Source organism: Rhynchophorus ferrugineus, unplaced genomic scaffold (assembly GCF_030347505.1).
Source record: "Rhynchophorus ferrugineus isolate W39M unplaced genomic scaffold, kcgeb_rfMv2 rfM2, whole genome shotgun sequence".
In the NCBI taxonomy this organism is placed as follows: domain Eukaryota; kingdom Metazoa; phylum Arthropoda; class Insecta; order Coleoptera; family Curculionidae; genus Rhynchophorus; species Rhynchophorus ferrugineus.
This window is the reverse complement of record NW_027472581.1, coordinates 81192108-81215530: the sequence shown is the minus strand read 5'-3', so window position 1 is coordinate 81215530 and position 23423 is coordinate 81192108. Positions and strand designations below refer to the sequence as shown.

At 32.1% G+C, this 23423-nt stretch overlaps 2 long non-coding RNA genes across 2 annotated transcripts; both read right to left on the bottom strand.

The window, feature by feature from the left end:
* Window positions 1–887: 887 nt before the first annotated feature.
* LOC143191881 (uncharacterized) lies at window positions 888–1253 on the bottom strand. The gene is made up of 2 exons (XR_013004655.1): window positions 1105–1253; window positions 888–1063 (listed from the first exon to the last, which is right to left on the bottom strand). It is a non-coding gene; the product is annotated as an uncharacterized LOC143191881 (long non-coding RNA).
* A 12134-nt stretch (window positions 1254–13387) lies between these two features.
* LOC143191451 (uncharacterized) lies at window positions 13388–21036 on the bottom strand. The gene is made up of 5 exons (XR_013004508.1): window positions 20916–21036; window positions 20372–20816; window positions 19908–19976; window positions 18057–19858; window positions 13388–13571 (listed from the first exon to the last, which is right to left on the bottom strand). It is a non-coding gene; the product is annotated as an uncharacterized LOC143191451 (long non-coding RNA).
* Between the last annotated feature and the right edge of the window lie 2387 nt (window positions 21037–23423).

Genomic DNA, 23423 nt, shown 5'->3' with positions numbered 1-23423 from the left:
ACTATCGATCAAGTACACAGAGTAACAGTGGTTGTTGAAAAGATATTCGAAGAAAAGAAATACTACTCTAGCTTTTATAGTTATGGGGTTACGTTACATTAGGTTGTGGTTACGGGTATGGTTACAGCGGAATTACTGTCTACTGCTGGAATCATATATTTTCGAAGGAAAATTCACATTCTCACATGAAGGAGTATTCTCAATACTTGAACCTATGTCGGCTAGAGTTCCGCAGGGTAGTGTCTTGGGACCACTCCTGTATCTGATCTATGCTGCTGATATCCCAACAACAAAAGAAACAGGAACACTACTTGGAACGTTTGCCGACGACACAACTATCATGGCGAAAGATCAACAAGACCTACAAATGGACTTGAGACTGGAAAATACAGCGTAATCGCTCTCAATCTGCCCATGCTAATTTTGCGTTGCGATGAAATAACAAAAACCTAATTATATCACTTGACGGGTGCCTGATTCCTCAAGCAGAATCAGTTAAGTACCTCGAAATATATCTTGATGGTAGGTTAAACTGGAAACATCATGTTAGACAACAGGTTAGATACTTGGAAGATACTCTCAACCTGACCTAAAATCTTAGAGATTGGTTTATAAGACATAACTAGTAAACCGACTAGTAATCCAACATACTTAAAACAAAGTTCTATGATTAATTACAAATGCTTATCGCTACGTAACCAACGAAGAGCTGCACAATACCCTTGAAATCCAAAGGATATACGAGGTGTTCCAAGATTTCTAATCTGTCTAAAACATGTTCACCATTCCACCATTTATCAATTACTTCCTCTGTATTGTCTTACCAAAACTGCCACAATGAACTATTTTGAAATATTCAAGTCTCTTATATTATTTTATGCCTTTAATTGAATTCTTTTTAAGGTAATGTCTGGAAGTTTCATTATACCTCTCCAAGGGTTATCTTTATTATTTATTTTAAGCCTTATGCCCTGTAAGAGTGTATGAAAGGATGTCTAACATCCCTCAATAAGCTGCATGTTCCTAATTCTTTTATGTATACTTTCCAGACAGACAATTTTCTCTAAAAGAATTTTAATAAATTATGTTAGTTTGTGTACTTACTGTTCTTATACATTTCGTATATTTGGTCTTGAATAGAGCCAATATCAAGATGGTCAAGATTCGCCACCCGCAGACTGGTTTTCTCGGGAGAGTCTAACGTACTATTCTTCATTTTGTAAGCGATGTTATTCACAGTACCCGCAGTAATATTTAGCACGACAGCAACCCGCTAAAGAACATTTTCAATAAAATTGTAGGGACTTATATTATTTAATATCATCAATAATTACCTCTCTAACGGAATTTACCGGCAAAAGGGGGCTTTCGTTATCTCGTTCCTTTTCAAAATAATCTATTAAAGCCGCAATCAATTTGTGACCCTGAATATTTATTGTTTTCGGAATTTTCAAACAAATTAATATGATATATTACGGACCGACTTACAATTTATCAAAAAAAAGGGCTAAAATAATGTTTGCCGGTTTATAACTTGTAATAATTATAACTAATATTTTGCGGCATGCATCTGACAACCGGATGGCGACCAGCTGTCAGACGTATGCAAAATTCTTCAAAGCAATGGTGATCAGAGATTTTAACTCTTACCTATAAACTATTGTGGTTGTATAATTAACTGTAGTTTTTAGATATAGTATAATGTTAAAATAAATTATATTTGGTAACATTTTTGTTCAATTATTTTATTTAGATTATAATTTTTTTTGTATGTTAAAGCCAAACTGAATTAAAACTCAGAGTTGATGCGGCAACATTGTATTGTTTATATGTCACTAATATCCATTACGCATTACTAAAAAAACTTTGAATAAACTACAATATATAAGTGTACTCTTAACCCTAGTTTAAGTAGATCAGTTTAATTTAATTTCGGAAATACATACTGATGTATTAATTCCGTACACGCCTTTTGTGTATTAATGCAAATACAACAGAACAGTAGTAATTAATTAATTTGTAAATTAATATTGTAGTAAGCATATCAAATGTAACATGTAATTATTTAAAAAAAATCTGTTACAACAAGCGATAAATGTTATATAGAATTAAAGAAAAAATAGAAAAGTATTGCAAGAAAGACGAAAAAAACGAATAAGTTAATTATAAAAGCTAATTGATATATTTCCACTATTAGATGTATGAGTTATTTAAACTAATTATATTAGAATCAGGCTCGTTAATAAATTATATAAAGTTTCAATAATTTTCAGTATATGAAAAAAATAAATAACCACGCAGATTTTTCGTTGTTTTCGTTGACCCTTTTTTACTAACATAAACTCATTCAAATCTTGGCGACGAATTGTCCATCAACAAGTCGTTAATCAACTTTAAATGCTGGAGGGTGAACAGCTGTGCTGTTATTTATTCTTTTGTTGGTCGGATATTGGGAAAACAAACAGACGCCATCAATCGTTGATTTTTTAAATATCGAATTAATAGAGCGAAATTATTAATGATATAGATTAATTAATGACCTTTTAATATCCGTTTTTGTCATTGTTTCGTTTATCAAATGGTACAAGAAATAATTTCTCTACTGTAACTTAAAACAAAATTCATTTTTATATACGAACAGTTACTATTAGTATACACAATAAAACTGTATTATTGGTGCCTATTATTGTAACATCTAGTAGAATATTCAAAAATAAGTTATGGAATTAAATTTGAAGTAACAAGAAAAATAAAATAACAAAAATAAAGGAAGTGGGTAGAATATATGTTGGGAAGTTATCAGAAATAATTTCTAATATAGTCCGTCCAATAAAACAATAACCTCACGTCATCTGAAATGATGACCTCAAAACATTGCAACGTTGCCGCATCAACTCTGTTCATTCAGTTCATTTTGGTTTAGACAAGTGTTCAAATTAAAAAATATATTATTAAATTAAAACGCTATAATAAAACACCATTTAGTTTAACATTACAGTACATCTAATGTATATATTATCAAAGGACTTAAAACTACAATTAATTATACAGTTGTAATAGCTTGTAGATTAGGGTTGTGTTTTATTATATTTACATTAATTTTTCCTCCATAACACCTATGAGTTAGAGTTCCAGGCGCGTTTTTTATGTAGTAGTATCCCCTGGAGGTTTAACCCACCTAATTGACAATTATATATGCAAGTAATATGTTTCATTAGAGAGCATATTTACCTTATATGCTTAGTTCTTATTTCCTTCGGTACAATGTTTCCCTTAAAGTAATTAACTTCCCTTAAAATAATATCACTACCTTTCCTTAGTTACGTGTGATCTGTTACTATCTGTATACATATTTCTTGATAAATCTAGATTTAATCACTACATTTTCCCTAAGAAATTTGCGATATCTGCAAAACCTTTCCTTCTTCATACATTCTAACCAAACGCTTAAGTATATTATGAACAATTACACAGATATCTGTGCACACAATACACTAATATTTCCTACAGTTATCGTATATTAATTATATATTACCTTTACTTGTTTCCACTCCCATCACCCTGTCTTAGAAATTAGCAACATTGAATCATATCATATGCAGAATGTTTCATTCAAATGAATAACTAAGCTCTTAATTTCCAATCTATCTAACATTTGTTAACAATTCCATCATTTGTCATAATGAATCTAAAGTGAATTGTAAAAAATCAGCTTTTGTTGTCTTAACACTATTTTTATTTTCATCTTACCATAGGTAACCATTGAAATAATAAGCCTTTCTTGGTTTTATTATATAATTTTAAAAATTGTATTCTATTAAAAACAATGTCTGGAAGTTCCATTCGACTTCTTGGTGGGTTAGTATCGACAATATATGTATTAGATGTACTATAATGTTAAAATTAAGTATATTTGATAACATTATTGTTCAATTATTTTATGTAGATTAAAATTTTATTGTATGTCAAAGCCAAACTGAACTAAAACTAAGAGTTGATGCGGCAACATTGCAATGTTTCGACGTCACAAATATCCATGATTAATTACTAAAAAAACTTTCAAAAGACTATACATTAAAATTTTGGTAAGAGTCAAAATAAACCAATATATATATATATATATATATATATATATATATATATATATATATATATATATATATATATATATATATCATGTTAAACCTAACACAAAGTTAACAAATTTAAAATTGAATACGGATTGCTTGTAACCAGTTGAACCTCTGAATAAATTTAACCGATAGATAACAATAAAAACTCGCCAATGTGCAACTTTCAAATAACCGCAACTCTCTCTATCGTCGAACTACGAAAATAAATTCCTACTACACCAACATATGAACAAAGGCACAAGCATGATTCCCAATCTCTCTATAATAAATCTGAGAATAACATATTTCTACAGTCAGATTCCCCTGTGTGAGAGAACTACCCCTTCCCACTGCCGAGTACACATAAAGCCAACTTCCCTACATCAATCTATACCGGCCAATTTTCTTCCACGATGCCTTGTTAAGCCTCTCGCGTGCGGTTGCATTTAATCGATACTTGACTCGACGTGAATTTTGATGAGGAGACGAAATGAACACGTCAATTTTCCCACACTCGGCTGTGTTATAAAACTTGATTTCGTGTCAGTTCCACGGAACTTAAATACAATTGTCCACATTTCTCCTCTAACTTTTGCTCTCGATATAACTTATAAAATGGGAATAGATTGGAAACAAAAAAACTATTAATTTACTTTAAAACCCCATTTTATTCAAAAAATGAAGAAGCAATTTTTTTAACTGTGATACAAAGCGAAACTGAGGGTTTTTATGTATTAGAAAACCGATTATTCCACACGTTCACCATTTAGCCAATCTTAAAACGGGTGGTCATTTCACATGGCTGTGATAGGTAAATTTAATCAAATCCTTTAAATTTAATTCACAGTCTTAAATTAGGTCCAGTAGTATAGTCCATAAAAACCAGTTATTCAAAAAACAAGACGGTGTGTTTATCTGTTCTGTTAAACCAGGAAGTATGATGAATGGATTATAATATGGGAATCATGTATTAATAAATTATGCTTGTAAATTTAATCAAATCCTTTAAATTTAATTCACAGTCTTAAATTAGGTCCAGTAGTATAGTCCATAATAACCAGTTATTCAAAAAACAAGACGGTATGTTTATCTGTTCTGTTAAACCAGGAAGTGTGATGAATGAATTACAATATGGGAATCATGTATTAATAAATTATGCTTGTAAATTTAATCAAATCCTTTAAATTTAATTCACAGTCTTAAATTAGGTCCAGTAGTATAGTCTATAATAACCAGTTATTCAAAAAACAAGACGGTGTGTTTATCTGTTCTGTTAAACCAGGAAGTATGATGAATGGATTATAATATGGGAATCATGTATTAATAAATTATGCTTGTAAATTTAATCAAATCCTTTAAATTTAATTCACAGTCTTAAATTAGGTCCAGTAATATAGTCCATAGTAACCAGTTACTCAAAAAACAAGACGGTGTGTTTATCTGTTCTGTTAAACCAGGAAGTGTGATGAATGAATTATAATATGGGAATAATGTATTAATAAATTATGCTTGTAAATTTAATCAAATCCTTTAAATTTAATTCACAGTCTTAAATTAGGTCCAGTAGTATAGTCCATAATAACCAGTTATTCAAAAAACAAGACGGTATGTTTATCTGTTCTGTTAAACCAGGAAGTGTGATGAATGAATTACAATATGGGAATCATGTATTAATAAATTATGCTTGTAAATTTAATCAAATCCTTTAAATTTAATTCACAGTCTTAAATTAGGTCCAGTAGTATAGTTCATAATAACCAGTTATTCAAAAAACAAGACGGTATGTTTATCTGTTCTGTTAAACCAGGAAGTGTGATGAATGAATTACAATATGGGAATCATGTATTAATAAATTATGCTTGTAAATTTAATCAAATCCTTTAAATTTAATTCACAGTCTTAAATTAGGTCCAGTAGTATAGTCCATAATAACCAGTTATTCAAAAAACAAGACGGTATGTTTATCTGTTCTGTTAAAACAGGAAGTGTGATGAATGAATTACAATATGGGAATCATGTATTAATAAATTATGCTTGTAAATTTAATCAAATCCTTTAAATTTAATTCACAGTCTTAAATTAGGTCCAGTAGTATAGTCCATAATAACCAGTTATTCAAAAAACAAGACGGTATGTTTATCTGTTCTGTTAAACCAGGAAGTGTGATGAATGAATTACAATATGGGAATCATGTATTAATAAATTATGCTTGTAAATTTAATCAAATCCTTTAAATTTAATTCACAGTCTTAAATTAGGTCCAGTAGTATAGTCCATAATAACCAGTTATTCAAAAAACAAGACGGTATGTTTATCTGTTCTGTTAAACCAGGAAGTGTGATGAATGAATTACAATATGGGAATCATGTATTAATAAATTATGCTTGTAAATTTAATCAAATCCTTTAAATTTAATTCACAGTCTTAAATTAGGTCCAGTAGTATAGTCCATAATAACCAGTTATTCAAAAAACAAGACGGTATGTTTATCTGTTCTGTTAAACCAGGAAGTGTGATGAATGAATTACAATATGGGAATCATGTATTAATAAATTATGCTTGTAAATTTAATCAAATCCTTTAAATTTAATTCACAGTCTTAAATTAGGTCCAGTAGTATAGTCCATAATAACCAGTTATTCAAAAAACAAGACGGTATGTTTATCTGTTCTGTTAAACCAGGAAGTGTGGTGAATGAATTACAATATGGGAATCATGTATTAATAAATTATGCTTGTAAATTTAATCAAATCCTTTAAATTTAATTCACAGTCTTAAATTAGGTCCAGTAGTATAGTCCATAATAACCAGTTATTCAAAAAACAAGACGGTATGTTTATCTGTTCTGTTAAACCAGGAAGTGTGATGAATGAATTACAATATGGGAATCATGTATTAATAAATTATGCTTGTAAATTTAATCAAATCCTTTAAATTTAATTCACAGTCTTAAATTAGGTCCAGTAGTATAGTCCATAATAACCAGTTATTCAAAAAACAAGACGGTATGTTTATCTGTTCTGTTAAACCAGGAAGTGTGATGAATGAATTACAATATGGGAATCATGTATTAATAAATTATGCTTGTAAATTTAATCAAATCCTTTAAATTTAATTCACAGTCTTAAATTAGGTCCAGTAGTATAGTCCATAATAACCAGTTATTCAAAAAACAAGACGGTATGTTTATCTGTTCTGTTAAAACAGGAAGTGTGATGAATGAATTACAATATGGGAATCATGTATTAATAAATTATGCTTGTAAATTTAATCAAATCCTTTAAATTTAATTCACAGTCTTAAATTAGGTCCAGTAGTATAGTCCATAATAACCAGTTATTCAAAAAACAAGACGGTATGTTTATCTGTTCTGTTAAACCAGGAAGTGTGATGAATGAATTACAATATGGGAATCATGTATTAATAAATTATGCTTGTAAATTTAATCAAATCCTTTAAATTTAATTCACAGTCTTAAATTAGGTCCAGTAGTATAGTCCATAATAACCAGTTATTCAAAAAACAAGACGGTATGTTTATCTGTTCTGTTAAACCAGGAAGTGTGATGAATGAATTACAATATGGGAATCATGTATTAATAAATTATGCTTGTAAATTTAATCAAATCCTTTAAATTTAATTCACAGTCTTAAATTAGGTCCAGTAGTATAGTCCATAATAACCAGTTATTCAAAAAACAAGACGGTATGTTTATCTGTTCTGTTAAACCAGGAAGTGTGATGAATGAATTACAATATGGGAATCATGTATTAATAAATTATGCTTGTAAATTTAATCAAATCCTTTAAATTTAATTCACAGTCTTAAATTAGGTCCAGTAGTATAGTCCATAATAACCAGTTATTCAAAAAACAAGACGGTATGTTTATCTGTTCTGTTAAACCAGGAAGTGTGATGAATGAATTACAATATGGGAATCATGTATTAATAAATTATGCTTGTAAATTTAATCAAATCCTTTAAATTTAATTCACAGTCTTAAATTAGGTCCAGTAGTATAGTCCATAATAACCAGTTATTCAAAAAACAAGACGCTATGTTTATCTGTTCTGTTAAACCAGGAAGTGTGATGAATGAATTATAATATGGGAATCATGTATTAATAAATTATGCTTGTAAATTTAATCAAATCCTTTAAATTTAATTCACAGTCTTAAATTAGGTCCGGTAGTATAGTCCATAATAACCAGTTATTCAAAAAACAAGACGGTGTGTTTATCTGTTCTGTTAAACCAAGAAGTGTGATGAATGAATTATAATTTGGAAAAAATATATTTATAAATTATGCTTATAAATTTAACAACATATTTTAAATTTTAAAAGACTTAAATTAGGTCCAGTAGTATAATTAGTCGATAATAACCTCTTTTTGAAGAAACCATACTGTGTGTTTATTCTGTTCTGTTAAACTAGGAGATGTAATGAATTAATTATAATATGTAAATAATATATTAATAAATTATGCTTATAACTTTAATCAAATCCTTTAAATTTAATTCACAGCCTGAAATTAAAGAAATTAAAAGTGATTTTAATATGTATATGTATGTTATTATAAAGTAGATTTACCATGTATAATTGCAATAGTAACACGTAATGTTGTAAAACAAAACTCACTTGTCAGAAATTACAAGATGGTTATCATATCTTGATCTTATTTTCATACGGTTTTCTGGTATAAATTTTCTGCCATCATATTCATTTGCTATAACATATACTATAATTTCTTATAAAAAAAATTCGTTTTTATATTTTACCTGATCTTTTTTTTCGAATTTTATCTTTACTAATTATCGTAGCTTGTATTTCTTCTTTTTTAATCTCTTCTTGTTCGAAATGTTGTATATTTGGTTTAATTATTAATGCTGTTCCGCCTCGAGCCCGTTCACTGGGGTGTAGTGTCCAGTAAGGATCATAACCCCGTATTTTAATGTAGTTTTTTTAGAAAAATGTGTTTCCGATATGAGAGCGATATCTATGTTATTTGTTTTTAAGAATAATTCTAGTTCCCGGACTTGATTTAGTCCGTTTGCGTTCCAAGTTATAATACTTAAAAACGAATTACTCATTTTTGTTTTTCTTTAGCTTGTTTTGGGTAGTATTCCCCAATCCGGATTTCTCTAATTTTTCCACCCTGTCTGCTAACTGACTGAATTTCTGTCTCATTTCAGTCTGGAATTATTTGAGCAATTTCATCATGTCGACGATAGTTAGCTCGTTGGCCGCAGCTTTCTGCGGTTTCGTATCTATTTGTTTATCATTTGATTTAATTCAAGTAGCCTAAATTAATTTTAATTTGGTAAATACATACTGACGTATTTATCCCGCACTCGTCTTACTTGAGTGTTGAACCAAGTATAACACAACAATAGTAACAAATTAATGTTATAAATTTAGTTTGTACTAAGCATATTTAATTTAATAGGTAATTAAAATATTCTCTAGTATTCTATTCAATTTATACTCCTGTTTTTTTTTCCTTAATCTTAATAAAACTTAATTCCAAAATCAAATAAAGAAAATTAATTGGTCTTCTTCATCTTAACTTCATTATTATACTTTTGTGAAATTTACCATAAACACTCTGAAGTTGAAAACCACTAAAAATACTGAGAAATTAATAGTATGGAATTGGATGATAAAATGGCTACGATTATATATGGATGATGATCATTGAATCAAATGAAGCTGAACAGCGACATTATCTCACTCATGAAATGAATAAAACGATACGATTTTGATGAATTGAAACCACGCTTAATGATATTTTCTTTTTCTTCTTTTCGGACAATAAATAAATGACGCCTGATAATTGTGCGATGTGGAGGCCGCGCCAGGAATGTTCATTCCCTCAATAAATCGAACGATTGTGACGGGGCGCCGGAATTGAACGTCGCTAAATTGCCAAAAATAGTCGCTTGTGGGTCAAGATAACATTAAGCCCAATAAAATATCGGGAATAAAATATAGCGGGGACCAATGTCGTAAAATTTTGCGACCGACGACGACCTTCGAGTAGGAATTTCACGAACCCAAAAAACATTACTTTTAACGGCGGCGGTTGAATCGTCGAATTCGATTCGAATCCAGAAGAGATGAGGAATTAACATTCTCTCATACTGATTCGGAATTATCTGTTTACGGTCTATCTCTGTTTATAATTGAATCTATTTTCGTCTTCAACTTGCTAACATTGTTATAACTAAGTCTAGCGATTCGATATTACTATTACTGTTTTTTATAAAAATCGTTTTTAAATTATTGTCAATTCAAAATAGCAGTGAACTCACGTCATCTGAATTGATGACGTCAAAACGTGGCAATGTTGCCGCATCTACCCTGAGTTCTAGTTATAATATAAACAAACTAATTAAACTGTTATAAATAAAAAATTATATTATTAAATTAAAAACTACTGTTATAAAACATAATTTATTTTAACATTACAGTACATCTAATACATATATTATCAAAGGACTTAAAACTATAACCAATTATACAGTTATATTAGTTTGAAGGTAAGGGTTGTATTTTATTACATTTACAGTACTATCTTTCCGTAGCACATATAAGTTAGAGTTCCAGATGCCTTTTTTATGTAGTGGTAACCCCTGGATTCTAATCCGCCTAACTAACATTTATATATCCAAGGAATATGTTTTTCCTTGTAAAGTTATTTTGATGTCACTGTATTTTTCCTTAGTTTGTTATGTTAATACCTGCACACATCTTTCTTGATGAAACTAGTTTAAATCACTGCATTCTCCCTAATAGGGAGAATTCAGCCAAACAGTTAGTATTCTTTCTCTCCTCGCACATTTTAACAAAATGTTTATGTATACTCTGAACAAATACACATATATTTGTGCATATAAAACTTTCACACCCTATAATAAGATTTCCTACAGTTATCGTATATTAATTATATCTCACCTTTTGTTATTTCCACTCTCATCACCCTGTCTGATAATCCCATAATCAGAAAATGTCATTAAAGTGAATAACTAAGCTGTTAATTTCCAATTAACACCAACATTTGATCAGAATTCCATCATTTGTCAATTTCTTCTTCAATGTGACCGATCGAGTTCATCCAAACCGAAGGGGTTATTAACTATTTCGGTTTCCGGCATAAAGAACAATATATCTGCAATGAACTTTTAAAAATCTTTTCATTAATGAAACCTAATCAATTTTTATTACCTTTTTCCATTAACTTCTGTTGTCTTAATACTATTTTTATTATCATCTTGCCATAACTGACCATTGGGTATATTGGTCATCTTCTGAAATATCCATGTCTCATCTAAATACATGCATTGAAATAATACGTTTTCCTTTATTTTATTATATGCTTTTAAAAATTTTCTTTTCAAAATAATATCCGAAAGTTCCATTTGAACTTTTCGATAATTTTCAGAACAGCTTCCTTTGAAGTAATCGTATTAAACCATGTTTGTGTTGAAAAATTACTCACTGCTTTTATACATTTCATATGTTTAATCTTTGTTAGAGCTAACATTAAGTTGATCTCGATTATAAGTATAAGTACGTTTTTTTTTCGGTGAATTCATATTTTTCAGTTTTTGAGATATTTCAGTGACCGTCTCAATACTAATATTCAATGCATCTGTAACACGCTAAAAATATTTTCAATAAAATTCGCAGCAAATTAATATTTAACAGTAAAAATGGTTACCTGTAACGAATTTTACTGGTAAGAGGTCTCCATTATCTTATTCCTGTTCAAAGTGACTGGTTAGAGGCGCAATCTGTTCTGTCTGGCTTCGGAATTTTTAACCAGAGTAATACTAAGCAGCCATTTGAAATGTATCAAAAGAAGCAAAGCATTAGAATAACGTTTGCCTGTTTATAACCTCTTATCACTATTATTTTGAACAATTTTGCATACGTTTGACAACTGGACGACTTTTGCAGTCTCGTTCGGTTACATGTTCGAATTTATCAGACAGCACTGTTATCTACAGCTTTTAACTAGAACAAAAATATAAGGAAAATACTGTGCAAAAAACTTTGGTTAGACTATATATAATTTTTGTTTCAATATATATTAACAAACGAATTAAATCCCATATATTCAGGAGTTCCGCAAGGTAGTATACTGGGTCCAGTACTGTATCTTCTGTATACGGCTGATCTGCCCACCACAAAAATAACTACTGTGGCAACATCTGCAGACGATTCAGCAATCTTAGCCTCCCATGAAGATCCAGTCACAGCATCAATAAACCTACAAACCCACCTGCAGCAAATACAATTATGGTTGAAGACATGGCGCATTAAAGCCAATGAAACAAAATCCACGCATGTAACGTTTACCCTGCGTAGAAGAACATGTTCACCGGTGAATATCAATCATCGTCAACTCCCCCAAGCAGAGCATGTTAAATATCTTGGCATACACGTAGATCGACGCCTAACCTGGAAGAAGCACATACTCTCTAAAGGGAAATAACTTGGACTCAAATTATATGAAATGTATTGGCTCATCGGGCGCAAATTTAAGATGTCATTAGACAACAAGGTATTGCTGTATGAGTCTATACTCAAGCCCATTTGGTCATATGGAATCCAACTATGGGGTACAGTTAGCAAATCTAATATATCCATTATTCAACGGTTCCAAAATAAGGTGTTGCGTGCCATTGTTTATGCTCCGTACTATATTTCAAATAAAGTGATAGAACGCGATATTCCTCTAGAACCTATAACGAGTGTAATTCAACGTGTTTGTGTGAAGTACTTCGAAAGAGTATCAGTGCATCCCAATGTACTCACTAATCAGCTAAATATGCGACGTGATATTGAAGTGCGTAGACTAAAACGTTTATCACTACCTGATCTAATTACTGGACACATCTGGACTTTAGAATAAGCTTTAGAATAAGACTAATTAATTAAGATAATATTTTATACAGAAGATCGCTTAATGAAGTGATTTTCTACATGCCATGTATATATAATATAGAGAGAAGAAATACTTATTGCCAATAGGGCAGGTTGTGGAATCATGAAGAGTAATAAAAAAAATTAATTTAATAAAAAGTTTCATTTAACAAACTTGACAAGATTTCTAATACCCACGAACTCTTTTCTAGCCACTGCGTAAATATGGGGGAAACATTTTAAAACTTCCAATATCCTAGATGATACAAATGAAACAAAATCTACGCATATAATGTTTACACTGCGTAGAAGAACATGTCCACCAGTGAATATCAATCATCGTCAACTAAATATCTTGGTATGCACTTAGATCGACGCCTAATCTGGAAGAAGCACATACTCTCTAAACGGAAACAACTGGAACTAAAATTATATCAAATGTATTGGCTCATTGGCCGCAAATCCAAGTTATCATTATATAACAAGGTATTGCTGTATGAGTCTATACTCAAGCCCAACTATGGGGTACCGCTAGCAAATCTTTTTTTTTTTTTTTTTTTTATTACTCTTCGTGAGTCCACAATCTGCCCTATTGGCAATAAGTATTTCTTCTGTTTATATTATATATACATGGCATGTAGAAAATCACTTCAATAAGCAATCTTCTGTATAAAATATTATCTTAATTAATTAGACTTATTCTAATGCTTATTCTAAACTCTACATATGTCCAGTAATCAGATCAGGTGGTGTTAAACGTTTTAGTCTACGCACTTCACTATCACGTCGCATATTTAGCTGATTAGCGAGTACATTGGGATGCACTGACACTCTTTCGAAGTACTTCACACAAACACGTTGGATTACACTCGTTATAGGTTCTAGAGGAATATCGCGTTGTATTACTTTATTTGAAATATAGTACGGAGCATCAACAATGGCACGCAACACCTTATTTTGGAACCGTTGAATGATGGATATATTAGATTTGCTAGCGGTACCCCATAGTTGAATTCCATATGTCCAAATGGGCTTGAGTATAGACTCATACAGCAATACCTTGTTATCTAATGATAACTTGGATTTGCGCCCAATGAGCCAATACATTTGATATAATTTTAGTCCTAGTTGTTTCCGTTTAGAGAGTATGTGCTTCTTCCAGGTTAGGCGTCGATCTAAATGCATACCAAGATATTTAACATGCTCTGCTTGGGGGAGTTGACGATGATTGATATTTACTGGTGGACATGTTCTTCTACGCAGGGTAAACGTTATATGCGTGGATTTTGATTCATTGGCTTTAATGCGCCATGTCTTCAACCATAATTGTATTTGATCCAGGTGGGTTTGTAGGTTTATTGATGCTGTGACTGGATCTTCATGGGATGCTAAGATTGCTGTATCGTCTGCATATGTTGCCACAGTAGTTATTTTTGTGGTGGGCAGATCAGCCGTATACAGAAGATACAGTACTGGACCCAGTACACTACCTTGCGGAACTCCTGAATATATGGGATTTAATTCGGTATGTTCATCGCCTTGATTTACAATAAAATGTCTGTCAGTGAGATACGATTTTAATAGCTGATAGTCCGGATGAGGAAGAAGTTTCTTTAGTTTAACCTGCAAGCCCGTATGCCATACTTTGTCAAAAGCCTGAGATATGTCTAGGAAAGCAGCCGAACAATATCTTTTGGCATTTAGGTCAGCGTTTATTTGGTTTACAAGTCTATGCACTTGTTCTATAGTCCCATGCTTATTGCGAAAGCCAAACTGATGTTCTGGAATAATTTTTCTTTTTTCTATTATATAGTTTAGTTTTTTTATGTATAATTTCTCGAAAACTTTCGAGATTATTGGTAATAAACTTATAGGTCGGTAGGAGGTCACATCTTCTGGTATTTTTCCTGGTTTAAGTATCATTAATATTTTAGCTACTTTCCAGATACTAGGGAAATAATTAATTCGTAGCATAGCATTAAATATATATGTTAATAGTTTTATAGCCTTTTCTGATAGTTCTTTTAAAATTTTGCCAGTAATTAAGTCATAACCAGGAGCTTTTTTAATATTAATCTCTCTCATTATTGTATGTTTAACTTTTTTGACCGTTAATTTCTCGTGCGGTAAATCCATTTGAAATGGCGAATCTAGAAAGCTAGTAATTTTATTTTCGTCATCTTTATGTAGCTGAGACTGGAAAGGTTTAAAAACATTTTTTAAGTGTTTTGAGAAAATGTCGGCCTTCTCTTTATTGCTTCTCGCCCAATTATTTTCGCTTGTTTTAATAGGTGGGTTATGCTGCTGGGATCTCCTAAGCTTTTTTGTTGCTTTCCACAACGAATAGTCTGTAGCCTCAGTTGATGTCAAGTTTTCTAGGTATTCTTGAATGCCTTGGTTTTGTTCAATTTGAATTAGATCTCTCAGCTCTTTTATGGCCCTATTAAATTTTCTTTTATTCTCTTCAGTCCTTTGCTGTTGCCAATTTCGTCGTAACTTTCTTTTTTCTGCTATCTTTTTCTGTATTGTACATGATATATGTGTATTTTTTCTTGGAAATGTTTCACTGTTGGGAGTCGCGGAATATGCTGCCTCCTGTATATTTTTTGTAAGATTTATTGCTGCTATTTCTATATCCATTTCAGTTTGTAACGGTAAGTTTAGAGAGATATTTTGGTCTAAGTTTTCTCTAAATGAGGGCCAGTTAGTTCTATTATTGCACAGAGAAGGGGGTTTATCTTTGATGGTAATTTTTGAAGATATTGTTACTATTATTGGTGAATGATCAGAAGACAGGTCGAAACATGATTCTGCCTGACACTTTTTTGGATCAATATTTTTTGTAATACAGAAATCTATTGTATCTGGTTTTTTATTTCTGTCTGAAGGTCAATATGTTGGTTCACCAGTAGAGATATGTTGTAAGTTATCTTTCCTTATGGCTTTGAGCAGTTCTCTACCTTTTGAGGTTATTATTCTTGAACCCCACATTAAATGTTTTGCATTATAATCTCCTCCTGCTATAAATCTATTACCTAGCGTACTGAAGAATTCTTGAAATTGTTCTGCCTTGTTGTTATGTTTGGGTGGGCAATAAATCGCAGAAATTGTTAATGGTCCATGGGCTTCCTCTATGGTTATACTGGTGGCTTGCAGGTAGTCTTTGCGGAATTTTTCATTTTCGAAATGCTTTATATCATCTCGAATTATTATGGCTGTACCTCCATGTGCTTTATCATCAGGGTGATTTGTATGATAAATCTTATATTTAGGAACTTTCAGATAATTCTTGTCCGTAAAGTGTGTTTCGGAAACCATCATAATGTCAATATTTTGTTCATTTACGAACATTTTTAGTTCCCTGGCGTGTTGTTGGAGCCCATTGGCATTCCAGACGGCGATTTTGTAGCTATTGGTTTCAGGCATTAGGCAAGTTTGCTTACGACGGTTGTGAGTAGACCAAGCATCGTACTCATTTGATCCATTAGTTTGGCCATCATATTTTCTAATTTTGAGATGTTGCTAGTTTCAGTAGGTTGAGATATTGTCTCTCGTTTTTGTGCTGAACCATTTTCAACTATCTGGGCATAAGTTATGTCTGGTTGACTTGTTCTGGTGGGTAGTGGTAGATTGGTAGTAGTGGATTGTTTTTGTTGATGCCTTTTTTCCCTTAAGGCAGGATAGAGTTTCTGCTGTAGTTGCTTGTGAACTGCGCAACCCTTGTAGTTCGCTGGATGATTTCCGTTACAGTTAACACATTTCACTTTTTCATCGCGAACTTTACGAGTACAATCTCCTGTCTTATGTTCTCCTGCACATTTTACGCATCTATATGATTTGCGACAGTAAGTCTTTGTGTGCCCGTGCGCTTGACACCTTGTGCATTGTGGTATAATTCTTTTTATATGTGGTGGTTCGCATTTAATAATATTATTTTCCAATTTGGTGATTTCATACACCGCCTTATTATTTCCATTAGGTTTTATGTCTATATAAAACATAGGCAGAGGTTTTTTTGTCATGTGATGTCGTATATTGTGAATATTTACGACCTCGTGGCCTTTTTCAGCTAGTGCTACCTTGATGGTGTTAAAGTCCGTCCCGTGATGTAATCCTTTTAATACGAATTTAAATGTTCTCTCGGATTTTGGCCTGAATGTATGGTATTGGGTGTTTCTTTCATCTAATTCTTTTATAAGAACTTTAAAGTGATCCGCTTCGAACATTTGGATTTTAATTGTTTCATAGCTCACTGTTTTAATTGTGTAGTTCGTAGTAATGGTTTTCAATAAGTCATGGATATTTTTTATTATTCCTACCTTATAGACTGTTATTGGTGGTGGTTTGGGAACAACTTTTTCAGGGCTTGGTTGTATGTTCTCTTCAATTTCTTCCGACAGGTTGCTAAAACTGTTTTTTGTCTCTATCGGTTTCTGCAACCAATAGTCACTGATTCTTGTTTGTTTCCTCGCGATTTCTTCTTCTGGACTTCTCAATCGTTTTTTGTTAATGACTGTAGTCCATTCTGATGGTGGAGTTTGCGTTATTGCTGTTTGTTCTAATCTTATATCAAAGTGTGCAGGTGATTTGGTTGAATCGCTATGGTTTGCCATTTTTTAATATTTTAATATTTTATTTAATTTACTTCCAGATGATAAAAAAATAAAATAAATACATTGTTTATTTCACGCACTTCACTTTTCACTTACGTTATTTTAGCACTAGTTTTTTACTATAAATACTATAAATGAATTTCAAAAGGACTGTTGTAAAATAAGATGAAATAATTTTAAACACTAATAAAAATGAGATGCAGTCCTTTTGTCTGGTCACGTAAACACGTATTCACTACACTTTAGGTCTACTGAGAGACGGATAGCCGCATCTGTTATGCGTTTTTAACACTCAATTAAATAACCGTAATAAAATACTGGGTTTTTTTTAAAGAACGGTATCTTTTTATAGCTTGGACCGTATTGAAAATACGTCTTCACCCTACGAAGGTTGGAACTGAACTCGCTAGCAAATCTAATATATCCATCATTCAACGGTTCCAAAATAAAGTGTAATACTAATGTAATGTGTAATAATAATGTATAAAAGAAATACTTATTGCCAATAGGGCAGATTGTGGACTCACGAAGAGTAATAAAAAAATAAAAAAATAAAAATATTTATTTACGTCATAACTTTATTATACATCAAATCCAAAATAAAGTAGAAACCAGATTTGATGCAGCAACATTCCGACGTTTTGAGGTCATAAATTTTGATGACGTGGGTTCACTGTTTTATCGAATAGACAGGCGACAGTCCGTACCAGTCTGGTTATTATTTTCTGTGGGTTAAATTTCAAACTCCCGAGTGCGTCACTCGATAGTAAATAGAGTTTGAAGATGGGAGGCTTAGGTCTGTCCGCCGTGGCGACCATTAATGCCCGGATTACGATGTTAAACGAGATAAGATACTTCGGCGGCCCGTCGTGACGAACTTCCACGAAATTGGACCGGCGACAGACAGATCTCCGTCCCGCTCAAAGGACTCCGTAATTAGACAAGTTATTAGAAAAAAGCCGATAAGCCTTTGCTAAGTCGCCTTTAACAACTAATTGGAAGGGTCCGTGGAGTGAGACGCCGACGTCCCCGAGTGCCTCAACAACAAGCAGATAAAATGGAGCATAGTTTCATGTTACTTGAACCCAAGGAAATACAGGGTGCGATAAAATATCCTGTAGCTCTATGTTCACTCTCCTTAGGCTTTAGTTTTAATAAAGTGCAGACGTCATATTTTCTCTCAATTTCCAAGAAGGCCGTCATATAAAAATAAAATTCCCGATACCTCAGACTTTTGTGTTACAAAAATTTTGCGCTATATCCCCATAAAACCCATAATGAGTGTGATTCGGAGTGTTCTTCTGAAAGACTATTAGTGCATCCCAATGCACTCGCCAAACAGTTAAATGTGCGCGATGACAGTAAAGTGAGTACGCTCAAACGCAAACTACCATACGAACTGATTAATAGATACATAGAGTGAGATTTAACAATCTCTAGAATAAGCTAGAATAGTTTTTAAAATAAGTTAGGATAGATTTTAAAATAAGTTAGAGTTAGTTAATAGAGTTAGAACAGTATCTAGAATAAGATTTATATTATAAGTTGTACAGTAGATCACTTACTGAAGTGATCTTCTACATGTCATGATAGTTATATTATATAAAGGAAATCATATAATAATACTTATTGCCCACGGGCAGATTGTTGACGTAATAGGAGATTAATGAAAGAAAAATCCAAGAAGTCGTATTACTTAAATTCCGATGCTGCAGTTATTTGTTTATTTATTTTTTAATTTTAGTACAATTTTGTTTATGTCAATCATCTACCTTTGTTTTAGACTAATAACTTTTTAGGCAGATTATAGAAAATGGGTTATAGGATATTTTCGAGTGAAAGCGAATAACACATATCTCTCTAATCTCTGGTGAAATCAGGCCATAGTAGGAAAGATACCAAGTGAAAAGAAAAACAATTTAGACCTGATAGAAGACTCAGTGTTATGGATATGGCGATCATCAAGGAGACAGAAGAGAAACAGTCATAGTTATAAAAACAGAACATTTCCAGTACGACTTTAGAAATCCCCACTAAACAATCGACCATCTACACAGAGTAACAGCGGTTGCTAAAAACACGCATGACGCTAAAATACCAGAAATACTTACCCGGTAATATTTCAGGACTTCATAAGCTTTTGACCTGGAATCATATCTTTGCGAAGGAAAATTGATAGTCTCTCATGAAGGGGCATTCTCAACACTTAAACCTACTTCGGCTGAAATTCCACAAGGTAGTATCTTGGGATCACTCCTGTATCTGCTCTATACTGCTGATATCCCAACGACAAAATTATCACGAAGAATACTCTCAATTTGACCTAAAATCAAAGAGATTGGTTTATCAATCAATCATAAAGCCAATTTGAACCTATGGTGTGCTAATGTGAGGTTGCACTCAAACCAACTAGTAATCGAATGCACCCTAAACAATGTTCTACGATTAATTACCAATGTTTATCGCTACGTAACCAACGAAGAGCTGCACAATTACCTCGAAATCAAATGGATATACGAAGTGATCCAAGGTTTCGCCTTAAAACATGAAATAAATTTACTAAATCGCAGCAACGTGGAAGCAATACAGCTACTGGACAAAAAGCAGAAAATGAAAAAATTAAGGCGAACCAAACCACACCAACTTGTTTAGTGTCTAAGCATATTCTTAACTTTAGCTTAAGTAGTTTAGTTTTATTTTAATTTGGGAAATACTTACTGATGTATTAATCCCTTACTCGCCTTGCTTGTGCATTAATGCAAGTACAACAGAACAGCATTGTAGCGACCTTGAGGCATGTCGAATTTTATATCGTGGAATAACGTTCTACAATATACCCAGAAATATAATCCCAGATGTTGAACACGGGCGGGGTGCCAGCAGCGCCAACTAGAACCCGATAACGAATAGCTGGCGGCAACCCCGAGACGTTTATCTGGGATGTTATTGAAGGGTATTGCGATTCATTCAGTGCTCAACCCTCGTTTGGTTTAGACGTGCCACCATCGAGTGCCCAAGCCTCGTCTCCAGGTAACACCGCTGCTATCCGTTTTATCAGTTGTATTTTTCACATTTTTATATAACCAATAAATAACGGTCACATAATGTAAACACCACTGTTTCATTTCGTTTTACCCCCATTCACCGAGCCGCATCATTTACCCTAAAGCATTAATAAAGTAATTGGTTAATTAATATTGTACAAAGCACATCTAATATATGATGTAATTAATTTTAAAAAATGTAGTGACATAATACATACGTGCTTTGTTACCATTCGTATTGTGGCCATATTAACTAGATTCAACACTGACGACTTTATTTAAGCAAACGTATCAAACGGACCCGAACCTAGGTCATCGATACCTTCGCTACGCGAGAACAATCAAAATTGAAAATGGTGCACGTTCTAAACAAAAAGTCCCGTCGGAATCCGACGGTCAGAGGTCGGATTTTCTGGTTTATTCCGATCCAAAACCGAAAGGAGGACCCCAACTGATGTTACCTTTTGACATTAATCTCGTCCAGCGGCGATAACCAAGACGTATCGGAGAAGACGATGAATTAGGTTCGAATTTAACTTTGCACAGCTGGAAAGCGAAATAAGATTAAAGGCGAATATATTTATGTGTGCGTTGTTACGCTTTTTGTTTATATAATAATTTTTTTTTAATATTTTGAAATCGCCTTTTAATTGGTGAGGGTTTATCTTGACTGGATCTACAATTTAACGTGGGCTTCAAACTAGGGGTGTTGGCCACCGAAAAAAATTTCGATCTTTCGATATATCGATATTTTAAAAAATATCGATATATCGGACTAAAAAAAATATCGATATTTTTAAGAAGAAATAAAAATAGTTAAATTAAAAATATTTTATTAAATATAATTTTAAAGGTTTATTAAAAATGATATCGAATTTATTTTTAAAAAATTTCGGCTAAAAAAATATTGATATATCGATATATCGGACAAAAAATAGAGGCCAAAAGTATCGATATTTTTTTCAGAAAATATCGATATATCGACATTATTTTTGATGACATTTTTGTTCAATTATTTTATTTAGATTAGAATTTTGTTGTATGTCAAAACCAAACTGAACTAAAACTCAGAGTTGATGCGGCAACATTGCTACGTTTCGACGTCACAAATTTAGGTGACCTATGTACAAAATAACTAGTAGGAACTAGTCCTATTACTATTATCTAGTTACAGCCTGTTGAATGTTTTGAATATAAAACCATCTTAAAAAATACGCTGAATACTAAAGCATTATACAAATTATTTTAGCATTCAGCTTATTCGCCGGGTTTACCTTCCTCTGACTTCTGGATCTTCTCACAACTCATAAATTATTTCGTAGAAAATTGTTTTGATCAGAAGTTAGAAAAATTACATATTCATGGGATCCCTAAATTTGGCAACGTTGCAATAATAAAAAATAGAATTCTTAATAATTTTCCAACCAATTAGTTACTAGTAATCATAAAAATTCGAAGAACAATATATTTGTGAAATCTAATACAGGAGTTTTAACTGCTTTCCTTCATTTCAAACTTGACATTTAATGCGAACCAATTGGAGAAACGAAGGAGACGGGTTCGGGCACGATTAATCATTATGAAAATTTCATTGTAGCAGGAAAATGTTCTCGCCTCTCACTGCCCGACACCCATCGTAAAAACCCGGTTTTTCTCGCTCTGTTTCCTTCTGTCGAAATTCCAAGTTAAATGACACGTCGGAACTTTGAAGCCCCAAAACGTTATACCTGATAAAACCAGTTATAAATTACGATATGGATTCCCGAGCGAGACGAAACGAACGCCATCCTGGCAAGGGTTTGAGGTATTGAGGAAGTTTTGTCGTAACGACAGCGGAAGAGACGCATCAGATCCATTCAACGGCACACGACTTGGTTAGAAACACCCGATTGCCGAAAACTTCTATAATCTGTATGAAATTTATTTTCGAACTTGAAAATGATATATTTTATATATTTACAAATTATACTAATATTACAGAATGAAATTAAAGTTAAACTATCGCATTATATGTATGAATATATTTTATGAAAATAATTATATATATAAAAAATATATATATATAAAATATATCTTATAAAAAAAGATAATAACTATTTGCATACAGGCTAAAGACATTTGACAGTGACAGTGACAGCATTTTAGATGAATATAAAACTGACACTCTCTAATATCATTGCCACAATTGCATTCTGAATTCTAATTATATTTATATATTACATCTTAAAAAATATATATTTTAATACATAATAAAGTGAAAGTTTTTTTGGTTACCTTTTTAACATTAAACAAAAGTAGCGCAACAAGATTTAATTTGTAACGAGGACTAAGCCGGATACGTATCCCAGTTTTAAGCGAAACTTCCGCTTTATTTACGGAAACTCCAGCCGGTGTGGTCTTAAAATAATCATATGCAATTTACGAGGGCTTAGGGGAAACTTAACCACAGTAACAGGGATTGCAGGGACATAAAGCATCCAGATTTACTAGATATTTTTCACCAAAAAAACGCGCTCTAAGAAAACATGTTTTTAAGCAAGGTGCGCCATCTGTTACTGAGCGTTGGACTTATTATATTATTTATTAATTAAACTAACTTATTATTGAAATGTATTTATTTTTATTGTATAATTTGTTGTTAATAGAAATGATATTACTGTTTTAATTTCAATAGACACTTTATCAAATTTTCTTTAAAGAAGAAGTGTCAATTGTCAAAAACAGCT